Source organism: Pelodiscus sinensis, chromosome 25, assembly GCF_052426305.1.
Source record: "Pelodiscus sinensis isolate ZL-2025 chromosome 25, ASM5242630v1, whole genome shotgun sequence".
Classification (NCBI taxonomy): Eukaryota; Metazoa; Chordata; order Testudines; family Trionychidae; genus Pelodiscus; species Pelodiscus sinensis.
In genome coordinates, this window is record NC_143076.1 from 7,062,174 (window position 1) to 7,077,534 (window position 15,361).

The window sequence follows — 15,361 nt, forward strand, 5'->3', positions numbered from 1 at the left end:
GACTAGGCGGAGACAGCAGGGCTGGGTGCAGGCCCCAAGGCAGCAGCAGACTCCACTGTCCTGCAAAACAACCGGCTGCACCTCTCTCAGCCGCGCTGGCTCTTAGAAGATGTGTCATGTCCAGCCTTGTCCTTTTGCGCCGCCTCTCGGCGAGCCTGCCCGGCACGTCCCCAGAGCCAGCCAAAACCTGCCCGCGTCAGAACCTCCGTGAGCTGTTTAACTGCATATTAATTAATTATAATTAATGGAGATTGCCTATCTCCTAGAACTGGAAGGGACCTTGAAAGGTCATCGAGTCCAGTCCCCTGCCTTCAAAGCAGGACCAAGTACCACCCCTGACAAATTTTTGCCCCAAATCGCGTCCTCGGGGATTGAACTCACAACCCTGGGTTTAGCAGGCCAATGCTCCAACCACTGAGCTATCCCTCTCCCTCAGCAGACAGCTGAGCGCTCCCCAGCTGGGCGTGAGATGGGCAGGCGGGCCCCCTATCAAAGCACCGCCATGTAAGCAGTCTGGCTGTCTATCTGGGTGTATCTCCACTGACGCTAGTCGAATTACACTGGGGTTGAGTTTGGCCCATTAAGATTCAGGAACACAAGCAAGGCTCCCCGGGGGCCAAATGTTACAGCAGGGCCCGAGGCTGGCCCTGCAACCGGAGGGCACGACAGGAAGTGAGCAGCCCCAGGTTCTGCCTCCTGCTTTAACACCACCTTTCCTGCTCCGTGCCTCAGTTTCCCCATCTTGTCAAATGGCACGTGATGAGGCTCTCTACTCCTTAACGCCCTTACCGCTCTTTTGAGTTCCTCGGGCGGGACCCCCCCAGAGCAGTTCTCACCAACATCATTCCAGGGATCCAGTGCGACTCCTAAATACTCTGGGATAGATCCACAAGGCTGTGTGGACACCAGGAAGCCTTCTACTAACAGAAATGACCTAACCACATTCTAGCCAAGAAAATCAAGATACGTGATGGCTGTAAAAAATGCTCCCTCTAATCTTTTCCATCCATGTGCGGAATAAATTCTGCCACGGGCACCGAGGAACATGCAGTCGGGCACCATCAATAGAAACACAAAACCCAGCTGTGAGCAGCATTGCAGTCTCTCCCGAGCGGCTCCCGGCTTACTGGGAACGCTGGCCGCCAATCAGTCATCCGCAGCTAAGGACAACGGTTGCATCCGTATTAGATCAGGGCTATTCAAGGAGCCGGAGAAATGGCGAAGAGGGCACCCAGCAGGATGACACAGGGGCCTGGGGTGCTCAGGTCTTCGGCAAGCTCGAGGAAACTCAGCATGCGACCAGAGGCAAAGCGGAGGTTAGAGGGAGGACTCCACGGAGGAATCCAAAGGGAACGGAGGAGGCGACAGATAACACGAGGCTATTTGGTTGTGTGTCAAAAGCAAGGAGGCAAGAACTCGAGCTGAGAAAGGGGCCAGGCACGAAGGGGATGTTCCTTGATCGAGAGGGGGGTTAATGGATGCAATCAGCCCCCCAGGGCAGCAGCACAACAGGGCCAAATCGCTTAGCACAAAATGAGAAGAGTTCAGAGAATAAAGAAGGGGGCAAGGTGCAGCTGGGCCGTAGGAAGATGGCGTCCCAGTAGAAACAGAGTTAAGGCCAGGAAGTAGCATTGGCTCATAGCCTGACCTTTGGTACGACACAAACCATTCAGTGTCAGCCAGTAGCTTGGGTGACACAACAGCATTTCAGCCTCCCGGAGGTTAAACCTGTGCCACCGGGTGAGAAAAGGGGAGACCGAGGCCACACCTGGGCCTGAGGTCCCTGCAGTGATCGGTGCGGTGAGAGAAATGATGGGGTAAGATGTGCCCAAATGATCCTCGCAAGCCATCGGTGCCCCGCAGTGCAGGGGGAGGCAAACCACCGGATAAAGATCCCCATTGATCGGATACCGAAAAAATCCTTCCCCGCCCCAAATGTGGCCTTCAGTTCAACACAGAGAGACAGCACTTCATCAAACATCAGATAGAGGGTTTGCTATATTCGTTCAGAGTGCACGCTGTCTCGTCTCCCTCTGCGGCCAAATCCTGATGCTTCAAGGAGAACCACCACCACCCAGAATACAGCTGGTCACTCGTGCATCGAAGAAAATGATTCCTTCCTGACCAGCGGAAGCCCTGAAGCATGGGCGTGCACTGTAGGCATTGATTTAATACACTGCGGCAAGTGTTATGAGCACACTACAGCAATGCAGAGCGTTTTGCTCTTTCCATAGTTTGTGAAGAGCGGGAATAACCAGGAGGATTCACAGACCCCCAAGGCCAGAAGGAATCACCATACCCATCCAGCCAGACTGCCAGCATAGCCAGGCCGTAGAGTTTCTGCCAGATAGCTTTCTACAAAATATAGGATCTAATGGTCAACTCCAAGCGATGGCGAGCTCACAAGTCCCCTGGGAAGCTGTTCCAATGTTTAATTACCCTCCCTGCTCAGAAACTGCCTCTTACTTCTCCACTTCCAGGCGCTGGCTCTTGTGCCGCTGTCAGCAAGACGGACTCTGTCCCCAGCCTCAGACCTTATGGCACAAGCAACTGTCTACACCAGTGTTTCTCAACCTTTTTTTATAAAGTCCCCCCAGTACCTACAGCTTTCAGACACACGCAATTTTTTCTACCATTGCAACACATTTGTTTCAACAACTTAATCGTAGCCGGGCGGACAATGAAATTTTTGGGTGTAAAAAGTACAAAAATAATAAAACGCTGTAAAACTTAAAACCAAAAATTCAGTTTTCTCCTAATTTCAGTTGTGTTGACTTCTCTCGGGTACCCCACAGGGTACTGGTACCACTGGTTGAGGAACGCTCAACCCAGGCAGCGATCAACTCGCCTCTCTGCCTCCACTTCCACAAGCTGCCTGGGTTGAGCTCTGCCACGCGGCTTGTTCTCCAGTCGCTAGATCCCTTTCTGTGCCTCCTCTCTCCCCAGGATTTCCCCCTCTCTCTGGATGTGTGGCCACCAGAGCTTACCAATGCAGGGCACAGAAGCGACCCCACTTCCCTACTTCGACTTGCCAGTCCCTTTTTGGTATGCTAATGTGTGTGTGTGTGTGTACACTCATTAAAATTAATTAAGCTAGTTTGGCAGCAGAGGACCGATAGCTCTGGGGACTAAAATGCTCCACTTAGCTGATGGGCAGCTGCCCAGAGAGCTTCTCCCTGCCAAGATCCCAGAGGTAGGGCATGGAGCGGTGGAAGGAGAAACCACATGGCAAGTCCTCCTAATCCCAGCCTCTTTGGACGCGCCTCGGGGGCAGCTTCCCTGAGATCATGGGGTGGGACTCCATAGCCTTGGGCAGGCAAGAAGGCGTCAGAACACATGATCGCGTGGGCCTCTTCTGGCTTTGTAATCTATGCAGCTCCGATGCAATGAGCGCGGGAGGAAGGGAAGGATGGAGAGGGCTTTTCCAGGGCCGGACAGGGTCGGACTTTCATCCTGCCGCCAGAGCGGGTGGCTTCAACTCCTGCAGCTTTACAGACCGCAGGAAGCCGCCTGTTCTAAGCTCTGGCTTCAGCAGCGAGGCCTAACGCCCGGGTGGCGGTCACCGTGCCAGTGGGCAGAACGCCCATGGGAAGGCAGCAAACACGGGTTGCTCCCAAGCTGGCTGGCACCCACCTTCGGCCCTCAAACAGCCTCAGGCTGTTCTGGCCCCAGGGGGCAAGTTGACTCCCTGCTGCACAGTTAACGTCCCCACGGCGACTGGCTGTATGGTCGCAGAGGGGCAGGGCTGGAAGGACTCTTCAAAGGGGTTTGCACGCCCGGCCACACGAGTGACTGGAACCACTTCCTCTCCGGGCCCTTCCCAAAGCGAGCTCAGGCACTGGTGACCTCAATTCCCCCGACCTGGCTCTGGCTATGGCTGGGCTTTGCCAGAGGAGCCCAGAGGCGTTAGAGTCTCCTTGAACTGCACTGGAATGTAGGGGCCTAATGCCTTACGGAAAAGCCCAGTTTAAAGCTCGCTCCTCCTCTGGCTCCCACTCCTGTGGCATCGGGCAGCCCCAACTCCTCAATGTTTGCAGCCTCACAAGCCCTTGGGGGGCAAGGCACCGCCAGCATCCCCACGGGTGAGCTGGGAAACTGAGGCACTCATAGACTCATAGACTTTAAGGTCAGAAGGGACCATTATGATCATCTAGTCTGACCCCCTGCACAGTGCAGGCCACAGAATCTCGCCCACCCCTCTTAGAATAATCCTCTCACCTATGTCTCAGATATTGAAGCCTTCAAATACTTTGAAGGCCCCAACATGCAGAGAGTCCTTCAGCTGTGATCTGTGCCCAATGCTACAGAGGAAGGCGAAAAACCTCCAGGGCCTCTGCCAATCTACCCTGGAGGAAAATTCCTTCCCGACCCCAAATATGGCGATCAGCTAAACCCTGAGCATGTGGGCAAGACTCACCAGCCAGACACCCAGAAAGTTCCCTATAATGAATGGTCAATTAGTTACCAAGATCATGTTATTTCATCCAACCATCCCCTTATCATAGAATCATAGAACTGGAAGAGACCTCAGAAGGTCGTCAAGTCCAGCCCTCCGCTCTAGGCAGGACCAATCCCAACTAAATCAACCCGGCCAGGGCTTTGTCAAGCTGAGACTTAAACACCTCTAGGGATGGAGACTCCACTACTTCCCTAGGGAACCCATTCCAGTGCTTCACTACCCTCCTAGTAAAATAGTTTTTCCTAATATCCAACCTGGACTTCTCCCACCGCAACTTGAGACCATTGCTCCTTGTTCTGCCATTCGTCACCACTGAGAACAGCCTCTCTCCATCCTCTTTGGAACCTCCCTTCAGGAAGTTGAAGGCTGCTATCAAGTCCCCCCTCGCTCTTCACTTCTGCAGACTAAACAGACCCAAGTCCCTCAGCCTCTCCTCGTAGGTCATATGCTCCAGACCCCTAATCATTTTGGTTGCCCTCCACTGGACCCTCTCCAATGCGTCCACATCCTTTTTGTAGTGGGGGGCCCAGAACTGGACACAGTACTCCAGATGTGGCCTCACCAAAGCCGAATAAAGGGGAATAATCACTTCTCTGGATCTGCTGGCAATGCTCCTCTTAATGCATCCTAATATGCCATTAGCCTTCTTGGCTACAAGGGCACACTGTTGACTCATATCTAGCTTCTCATCCACTGTAACCCCCAGGTCCTTTTCTGCAGAATTACTACTTAACTGGTTGGTCCCCAGCCTGTAACTGTGCTTGGGATTCTTCCGTCCCAAGTGCAGGACTCTACACTTGTCTTTGTTGAATCTCATGAGATTTCTAGTGGCCCAATCCTCCAATTTGTCTAAGTCACTCTGGACCCTATCTCTGCCCTTAAGCGTATCTACCTCTCCCCCTAGCTTAGTGTCATCTGCAAACTTGCTGAGGGTGCAATCCATCCCCTCATCCAGATCATTAATAAAGATATTGAACAAAACCGGTCCTAGAACCGAACCTTGGGGCACTCCGCTAGAAACCGACCGCCATCCTGACATCGAGCCATTGATCACTACCCGCTGGGCCCGGCCTTCTAGCCATCTTTCTATCCATCTTACCGTCCATTTATCCAATCCACAATCCCTTAACTTGCTGGCAAGAATATTGTGGGAATATTGTGGGAATATTGTGGGCACTAAGTCGCCTGCCCATGGTCACGCCGGAAGTGCATGGCCCTGCAGGTGTGAATCCCACATTAGCGCAGGGGCCCCCACTCCTCTGCTAATGAGCTTGTCATTCACCCAGCAGACTAGTACTAACCCTCCAAACTCCCAGTACTACCAACGCTCCTCAGCCCGCACCCGGCCTGCAGCAAGGCAAGGCTGGCGCATGCCAGTTAGCCACGCCCTGGGCTTTTCGACTGAACGTTCCAGACCAGAAGCCAAGAGATTTCCTGGCTCCCTGTTGCAGGACTGAAAAACGAAGGGGACTAATTAAATAACAGAGCCTCTTCCCCCAAACTTCCTCCCACACCTCACCTACCATAAGTCCCTTCTCAAGCCAGCTCCCCACAAGCCCCAGGTGAACTGGAACCGCTGCCTCCCCTCGCCCCCCCCCATCTCCCCCCGCTGTCTCCGATCGAGAGTAGAGCTGTGAACGTGTAGCTGAGTACACAGTTAACTGATGCACCGGGCTCTTTGGTTAACCCTCTGGTTACACACAGCTCTGCTCCACCGCTACCCTGACGCAGGAGCTGGCACATGTGGGGAGCCAACTGTTAAACCAGCTCCCTGCATGCGCCAGCTCTTGGGGAGCCGCCTGCCCCCCTGCTGCCTCCCACAGAGGCACGGTGGGGGGGGGGGATGATTGGTGCTTGTGGGGAGCTGGCTTAAAAGTTGGCTCCCACGGAGCTGCCTCTCCACCCCCTGCCTCTGATAGAGAGACAGCAGTGAGAGATGGGAGCGGGCAGACGGGAGCCGGTATATGCGGGGAGCCAGCTCCCTGCACGTCCAGCTCCTTCCGAGCCAACTACCTCCCTCCCCCGCACACTGCTGCCTCTGTGCTATTTCCCTGGGGGGGGGGGGGGAGCACTGGGCTGGGTTCCCTAGGGAGGGGCTGGAATCTCCATCCCTAGAGGTGTTTAAGTCCCAGCTTGACCAAGCCCTGGCTGGGATGATTGAGTTGGGTTGGTCCTGCTTTGGGCAGGGGGCTGGACTCGATGACTCCTGAGGTCTCTTCCAGCCCTGGGATTCTCTGTCTACAAATTAACCAGCCACTGAACGGCCACAAAGTAAAAGGCTTTAAAAAGCCACTAGTCAGGAATGATGCTTTTAGACTCCTCTAGGGCTGCACTTCCACAGACGTCTAGTGCTTATTTAGGCACTAAAAGCAGCAGCCAGATCTTTACGTGAAAGTGAACATCAGACTCCAGCTGACGGTGCAGCGTTCTTGATAACTTGGGCTATAAAGTACAATTCTCTACCCCTTATGACAATTAAAGCCCTGACCCTGCAAAGAGCTAGGTATGAGAGTTACTTTTTGGCACGGCTCTGGGATTTTCGGTTGAGTCTCCCGAGGATCGAAACACTTTGGGTCTAACTAGTCTTGGGGTTTAATATTCGAGTCTCCAGATATACAGGACAACAGTTTATATCAGGTGAGGCTCCCTTCCAGCCACCAGGTGTCTGAAACTATTACACCTTCTCACACAACTAAAATTCTTCCCCTGCCTAAATGCTGGTAGATGGGGGGTCATTTTTCAAATGAGTCTCTCTCCCCACAACTTCTGCATACAGACACCAGCCATCCCAAGGCCTTTCCTGCGCTCTTTCTTAGCTGGGCCTGTTTGAACACCTCAGAAACTGAGCTGGCGCATTGTCAGCGATAAAACAAATCTGCCAAAAAGTTAAACCGCAGCCCGAGGAAAAGGCCTCTAACGTAGCACACGCTGGTCAGAAAGAAATAACCCGGTTCTACCCTTGCTCTAAGGACCCAACCATCCACAGAATGCAACCAAGCTAAGGCCCTGATCCTGCAAAGGATCGCACACAAACTCATCTGCATGCGCCCGGAGCAGCGCTGCTGACTTCACCAGGGCTACTCACCCTGTGTAAAGCCGGCACTGGGTTAGGAATGGAACTACCCATTACAAGCTGACTGCTTAAACGCTGTAATGTTAATTGTTTAACCTATCTTACTATATGGAGATATACCTAGCTCATAGCGCTGGAAGGGACCTCGAGAGGTCATTGAGTCCTGTCCTCTGCCCTCAAGCAAGACCAATTACCATCCCTGACAGATTTGCCCCACATCCCTAAATGGCCTCCTCAAGGATTGAACTCACAACCCTGGGTTTAGCAAGACAACACTCACACCACTGAGCTACCTCTCCCATGATAACCATGGAGGACAGAAGGGCCCCCAAGCCAGGAGTCCTGCCATCTATCCCACCATGGATGAGAGGAGCCCTCCAGCTGAGCCCTATATGGGCAGGGCTGCTTCAGCATGCCTACCGCGGCTGGGAAGCCTGCGCCAGCCTGGCGCGGCCCAGCCCTCCACTTAACCGGTTACCAGGTAAGCATGCTGTTAACATTAATACTTACTGGGCAACCCATTAACCGTGTAACCTTTTCCAGCTCTGCTCTGGGTAAGCTCCCTCAGTTCCCAGTGCCTCAGTTTCCCTAGCTACACAATGGGGATCACGCCCATACAGCCTACCACATGTAAGACCAGAAGCAAGGGGCTGCAGCTAGGAGACGGACGTTAGATCTTAGGAAAAGCTCTCACTCTAAGAAGGGGAGTCAGCATTGGAACAGGTTATCTAGGGAGGCTGTGGAATTCTCAACTGATAAATGTCTATCAGGGATGGTCTAGATGGTGCTTGGTCCTACCATGAGGGCAGGGGACTGGACTCGATGGCCTCTCGAGGTCCCTTCCAGTCCTAGTATTCTATAATTCTATGAGGACGGTTTGGATTTCTTTGGTCCCACATCAGGGCAGGGAAAAGGACAGGGAGAGGGCGGCTCACGATCCTTTCTAGCTGGGCATTTCTATGAGACTGGCAGGTGCTGAATTGTTGCAATAGATCCTGAGGCATGACCTGCTCTGCCAAGGCTTGCGGGTTTTTGCAGGAGAGCAGTGCAAGGAGGAGGAAGTGGAGGAAGATACTTGATGACAGAGGCAGGGACACCAGGCCCGGAGCATAACCAGAGGGGAAGTGTAATGAAGTCCCAGAGCAGGAATGGGATGTGAGCTTCCTCCGCTCGGAAAGGAGCTAATGAGGTGCCTGCCACACATCTCCACTTGCAGAACTGAAGGCCAGAAGGGCCCATCCTGAGAAAGCATTGTCTGTAGTAATTCAGAGCCCTCCCTGCCTGGTGTCCCCCACCGGTCGCTGGAGCCACCTGCCCCTGCTTTGCTCACACAGCACCCCTCCCCCCACACTTTGAGCATCTTGCACAGCTGCCTGCAGACACACAGACAGCCCCATGCCCTCGGGAACAGGCTCTGAGCCCCGCCCACCTTTGTAAAAACCACGGGTGCAGTGGGGCCACGCTCCCCCTCTGCTCTGATCTGCCCCTGCCGCCACTGGAAAACCAGGCATCAAATAGAGATGCAAAAAAAAAAAAAACCCCATTTAAGCCCTGAAGGCTTTGCAGTGTAAAACTTAAGTATCAGCTCTATCCTGCAGAGCAGCCAGTCCCTCTCCCGGGGAGCCAGCTGCACTCTGGGCTCTACAGCATAACTTTTATAGTGCACAGCCTGCAGCGACGCCGGCTCCCCAGGAGCCAGCGTGTAACGGAAACCAGTTACCAGAAGCTTATCGATTCATCTTCAACGGTTCCGCTTTTACAACCCCAGCAGGGACGTTAGAGATCGGTTATTTGAGGAACCGTGTAGCCGCATCCGTTTTTAGCAGTTATGTGGTTACGAAATGCTCTCTGGGGGTGGGGCCAGAAGCCAGTGCACTCCCAGCCCTCCCCCCCACCCGTCACCCTGTGCTGCTGCCTCTGTATCAGAGGCAGCAGCACAAGTAGTAGGAGGAGCCAGTTGGCAAAGGAAACTGGTTTAAAAATCGGTTCCCTGCATGAACTGCCTGGCTGCCGCCTGCAAGAGAGCCTCTGACACAGAGACAGCAAGGAGAGTGCCATAGTCATTTGGATTAACCGACAAACCCAGGCTTATGGGTTAATCGTTTCAACGTCTATATGCTAAAATCCCTAGGATAAACACTGGGGCTACGTCTACACTGGCGCATTCTCACACAAAAACTCTTTCGCGGAAGAGTTCTGCAAAAACTCTGCCAGAAGAGAGCGTCTGCACGGGCATGTGCTTTTGCGCAAGAGCATCGGTGCCAGTGTAGACGCTCTCTTGGGCAAGAAAGCTCCGATGGCCATTTTAACCATAGGGCTTTCTTGCGCAAGAAATTCATGTTGCCTGTCTACACTGGCCTCTTCTGGAAGAGCTCTTGCGCAAGAGGCTTCTTCCTGCGCGGGAGAGTTCTCACGCAAGAAGCCCTGATTTTATACACTAGAACGTCAGTTTACTTGAGCAAGAACACGCGGCCAGTGTAGACAGGCAGCAAGTTTTTGCGCAAGAACGGCCGGTTTTGCGCGAGATCGCGCCAGTGTAGACACAGCCTAGGGCAGCTTTAACCAGTGCCGGGGGTTGGCGCTTACTGGTGTCATACTCCTCTAAAAGGCCCCCCTCAGACCCCGATGCTCAGTTAACTACTCCCCCCTCCCACGGAACTGCACCCCTTCTCCCCCTTCTGCAGGAAGGGCAGACCGGTTGCTCTGGGCTCCGCACCGTTGCTGAATTGGGGGGAACCTGCCGTTTGGGCTGAGCCAGCTCAGCACAATCCTGGACAATGTTGCCTCCCCGTTCCCCCTCCTGCCCATCCAGGGGGGGCTTGCAAAGCCAGGCAAGGGCTGCACGGAGCAAGGGAGTGCAATGCAGGGAGCATGCCTAGGGCTGGCCGCGCTGCTGCTCTGGGGGTGAGCCCAGGGTATTTGGAAAAGGGAGGGGCACAGAACCGCGCTAAGCACAGGGGCCTGGGGAACAGCCATGGAAGAGGCAAATGCAATGGGGGGGGGGGCAGTTGAAAGGTGCATTGGCTGCAGCTGGCCCCCGGGCCACTACAGCAGCAGCAAAGTGGCCCCCTCTTACCTTGGCCACGTGCAGGCCTGGGGGAGGCGAGCAGCCGCTGGGGCGCAGAGGAAGCCCCGCCCTCGAGGCCTCCCGGGGCTGAATGCGGCCCGCGGGCAGCCCGGCTCATTTATAGCCTCGCACAGCGCCACCTGCTGGCCGACGCGCCGCACTGCAGAGCGGGCCCGTGCCTGCCTGCAGCTGTAGGCTCCTGCGCCTCCCCCCAGGCGTTGAAGGGTGGGGTAGCCCGGCCCAGCAGGGCCCGAACTGGGAGCCTTCTTCCTAAGCAGCAGCACCTGCAAGAGCGGGAGGAGGAGCCGCCTGACACCCTGCACTCACACACCTGGGGTGACAAGAAGTGCTGTGGCCTCTTGACGACTCCCATCTACCTGGGCATAAGCCGTCCAGCCCACGAAGCCTAGACACGGATTCGTCTGCCACCAGACTAACGCCCCCTCTCCCCCGTGAAACACGGAGCGTGCACGATCCTCTGGGGCTCTCTTTGTTTTGGGGCCGAGGTTCTGTTTCTCGCCGGGCCTGCGTGCCGCCAGGGGTGGATGGCGCTGGCTGGGGCCTGCGACGGGTGGTCTGGAAGAACATCATGCCGGGGGCGGATGGGCACCGGTGGAAAAGGCAGATCCGGTGCAGCGAAAAGAGGCAGAGGCAGCGAGGCGGACCAGCAGGGTAGAGCTCAGCCAGGGGCTGGGTTTGTTTTCTAGGGTAGATCTGACCAGAGCTGGTGCGTGGGGAGCTGTTCCAATCCCATGCTTCCCTTGGCTGCATCCCGGAGAGAATCGTCGCTGTCAGAAGCGCTCTCATTGACTGCTTGCAGTTCAGTGGCAGAGACACCACGGTCAGCAGGGGCCACTGAAATCACCTGGCACAGGCTTCCTGGGAAATATTCCTAGCGCAGAGCCTTGGGAAGAACAGCCAAGCTCCATTTCAAAGTGGCCGGTGATGGAGCATCCGACACAAACCTCCGAGGGCCCTTCCAATGGTTAATTACCCGCCCTGTCAAGAAGCCACTCCTTATTTCCAGTCTAACTTTGCCTGGCTTCAACTTCCAGCCATTGCGCCGTGCTGAGCTTTTCCCGGCTGGATCGCAGAGCTCGGGATCTGGCATGGGTTCCCCACGCAGGGACTTACAGACTGTAGCCATGTCCCCTTCCCCCACTTACCTCCTCCCGGACAAAGGACATAGATTGAGCTCCTTGCATCAGGCAGGTTTTCTGATCCTTCCGTCATTCTCGTGGCTTTTCTTGGAACCCTCTTCAATTTATCGGCATCTTTCTGGCACTGTGGGTGCCGCATCCGGACACAGGTAGAATGGCATCTCTCCACCTCCTCAAGATTCCCTGCATGTGCCTTGCAGGAGGCACTAGTCCCTAGGCTACTCTCACAAGGAGAGCGTGTGTTCTGCTGATTATCCATCATGAACCACACTTTTTTCCCCAGTCAGCCCCCCCAAGATACAGCCCTCTCCCCATCCCGTGAGCAAGCTCATGGTCTTGGCCCCTGGGTGTAGTCTGATATTTATCCACAGTAAAATACACACACTGTTCACTTGTGCTGAGCAGACCTAACAATTCATTTCGCTCAGCTCTGCAGTTATTTCCCACTCCCCCATTTTGTGTGTCAACTGCGACACTGCTCGGTGATGGTGTATCTTCCTCCAGGTCATCGATGAAGGTGTTAAGAACAGTGGGCCAAGAACTGATCACTGTGGACTCCGCGAGAAACCCTTGAGGATGGTTCCGAGGGACCAGTGACGTTCTGAGGCCCAGATGAGCCTGCTTTCTAAGGTATGCCGGGTTCGTATTATTGGCGGGCCCTTGGCACGTCTGCAAAGGAGGCCTGTGTGCTTATGGCATGCAAAGCAGCGGCCTGCTTGGACGCCAACTGCCCTTCCCACGCCGACCCTTTTCCCCGGAGTGCCGCAGCTGTGTATTTATTGCAGGGAGCAGCCCTGCGGCAGCATGCTCTCAGGGACAGTTACGAGAGACAAGACCCAGAAATGGCAAGGAGAATGCCTACAGACAGGGTTGGAAACAACATTGAAAGAGACGCTCGGCTGGATTGTTTTGTTAACGTCCTTTGCTTTTCCTTACGAATGCACAGATCAGGGATGCCGGCTTCCCCACCAGGGCTCCGTGGATGGGTGTCAGGCATGCCTGGGTGAGAAGCCACCTCTAGGGAGAAGGCAGAGAGTTCTCGACCCATTGAGACTCTGACTTGGCTGCCACGAGTACCACGTGACACCCACCAATGGTGCTAGTGGTGTCTGGGACAGAGCGTGGTGTCTATCAGCAACCCGCCTGAGCTATGTCACACGACTCACTGTACCACATCCTGCTGGCCAAGCACTTTCATGCTTCACGAGCTGCCTGCTGGGTTTGAACCCGTGACCCAGACCGGTACGGCGCCAATCCAGGCCCCTGCAGGAAGAGAGCTAACCGATGAAACCAATGCTTTGTTATTTTTCAATTTTTAAAAAGCCTCGCATCATCAATACCGGAGTCTCTTTGCCTTAGGCACCTACCCGTCAATTGAAAATGAACCCTACCCACACTTTTCCCCTCTGATTTTCTGCCTCTTTCTCTGCTCCTGTATTTTCCATGCCCACATGGCTTTATTTTTATGTGGCCAGGTATCAGCAAGAATCTCAACACTCTGAGATTAGCACCCTCTGGCTAACTACTCCTTGTGCAGCATGGAGGCATTACCACTCGCCTTTCCCCAAATGAAGAGGCTGATGTATTTATCTCTCACCTCAGGGACTGGAATGGTGCAGTCCACTATTTTATTCCCTAGATTCAACTGCTGCTTTCACTTACTTCAACTCCTGGTTAATTTGATCCTTCGTCTAATTCGATCAGCAGCTCAGGAGCACAGTCATTTGTGCTAACAGGAAGGCAGCTTTCCCCCTTTCTTTTGATCAATGCCGATCCCTCCAGGAAGCTATTACAGGATAATTTGATCATTGGCCGTAAAAAGCAGCCATTTAATTGCTGAGGGTCGGATCCTGTTCTCAGCTCTGCTGGTGCAAACTTGGAGTATCTCCGTTGTCAAATTCTTTGGGGGTAGATGGGGACACAACTCCGCTGCCTTGCGTGGGGTTTGTATTGCTGAAAACCAGATCAGAGTCCAGCCCTAAGGTTGGAACACAGTTCTGCAGTTAAAGAAGAAAGAAAGCAAGGAAGCCCATGAAAATAAAATAAAATAAAATTTTCAGGTATCTCAAAGGGTGTCCTGAGGACGAGGGAGAAAACTTGTTCATCTTGGCCCCTGGGGATAGAACAAGAAGCAATGGGCTTCAACTGCAGCAAGGGAAGTTTAGGTTGGACATTAGAAAAAAGTTCCTAACTGTCAGGGTGGTTAAACACTGGAATAAATTGCCCAGGGAGGTTGTGGAATCCCCATCTCTGGAGATATTTAAGAGCAGGTTAGATAAATGTCTATCAGGGATGGTCTAGACAGTATTTGGTCCTGCCATGGAGGCGGGGGGCTGGACTCGATGACTCTCGAGGTCCCTTCCAGTCCTAGTATTCTATGATTCTATGAAAATAAAATACAAAGGACTCAGGGTACGTCTACACTGCATCCCTAGTTCGAACTAGGGATGCAAATGGAGACAACCGAAGTAGTTAATGAAGCGGGGATTTAAATATCCCGCGCTCCATTAACATGATCTCGCCGGCGCGCTAGTTCAAATCACAGCTGATTCGAACCAGGAAGTGTGCGCCGGGACGCGTTAGTTCGGACTAAAGCCCTTAGTCCGAACTAATGTTACTCCTCATTTTTTGAGGCTGACATGTGCAGCCTATCCCATTCGACAAAAGACCTGATTCTGCAGGACACTGAGGGAATAGGACGGGGGAGTGTCTATCACAGGTCTCAGCATCAGCCCCCCCCCCCTTACAGTCTGTTCCAAGAGACCCCTGGTTCAATGACTCGTTGATCCAAAGCCAGTTAAATCGATGGGAATCTTTCAGCAGATCTCAGCCGGCTTTGAGACTCAGACCCTGCCATGATGGACTGAGGAACTGGGCGATTTCTGCTCTCCCTCCTTCATTCCATGCTGCAGTGCGTTAGCGACACCTCGCTCTCCCCGCTAGCGCCCTGCCCCAAATGTTAGCTGGATTTGGGCATTATCCATAGCGGCAGTGTTCCTTCTGAGCTGGGTGGCCTCCCAGGAGAGATTCAAATGCTGCTGATTAGCAAAGCATCCACAGCATGTGTTTCTACTGGTGGTGCACACCCGCACAGGCCTTGGTGCACACAACAAAATGTATTCTGCACTGATTAGGCCTCCGTTGGAGTACTATGTCCAGTTCAGGGCACCACATTTCAGGGAAGATGTGAAGAAACTGGAGAAGGTCCAGAGAAGAGCAACACAAATGATGAAAGGGCTAGAAAACATGAACTGTGAGGGTAGGCTGAAGGAATTGGGCTTGTTTAGAAAAGAGAAGATGGAGAGGGGACATGAGAGCGGTTTTCAAGTATCTAAAATGGTGTTACAAGGTGGAGGGAGAAAAATTGTTCTCCTTGGCCTCTGAGGATAGAACAAGAAGCAGTGGGCTTAAACTGCAGCAAGGGAGGTTTAGGTTGGACATTAGGAATAAGGGTGGTCAAACACTGGAATAAATTGCCTAGGGGGGTTGTGGAATCTCCATCTCTGGAGATAGTTAAGAGCAGGTTGGACAGACACCTGTCAGGGATGATCTAGACAGTGCTTGGTCCTGCTGTGAGGGCAGGGGACTGGACTTGATGCCCT

The 15,361-nt window shown here is 53.7% G+C and overlaps 1 long non-coding RNA gene across 1 annotated transcript in view; it reads right to left on the reverse strand.

Moving 5' to 3' along the window:
- The window catches only part of LOC142824449 (uncharacterized), a 55,627-nt gene extending 44,904 nt beyond the window's left edge, over positions 1-10,723 (reverse strand). The window contains exon 1 of the long non-coding RNA XR_012899326.2: positions 10,609-10,723. This is a non-coding gene — a long non-coding RNA (uncharacterized LOC142824449). The remainder of the gene's footprint in view (positions 1-10,608) is intronic.
- Between the last annotated feature and the right edge of the window lie 4,638 nt (positions 10,724-15,361).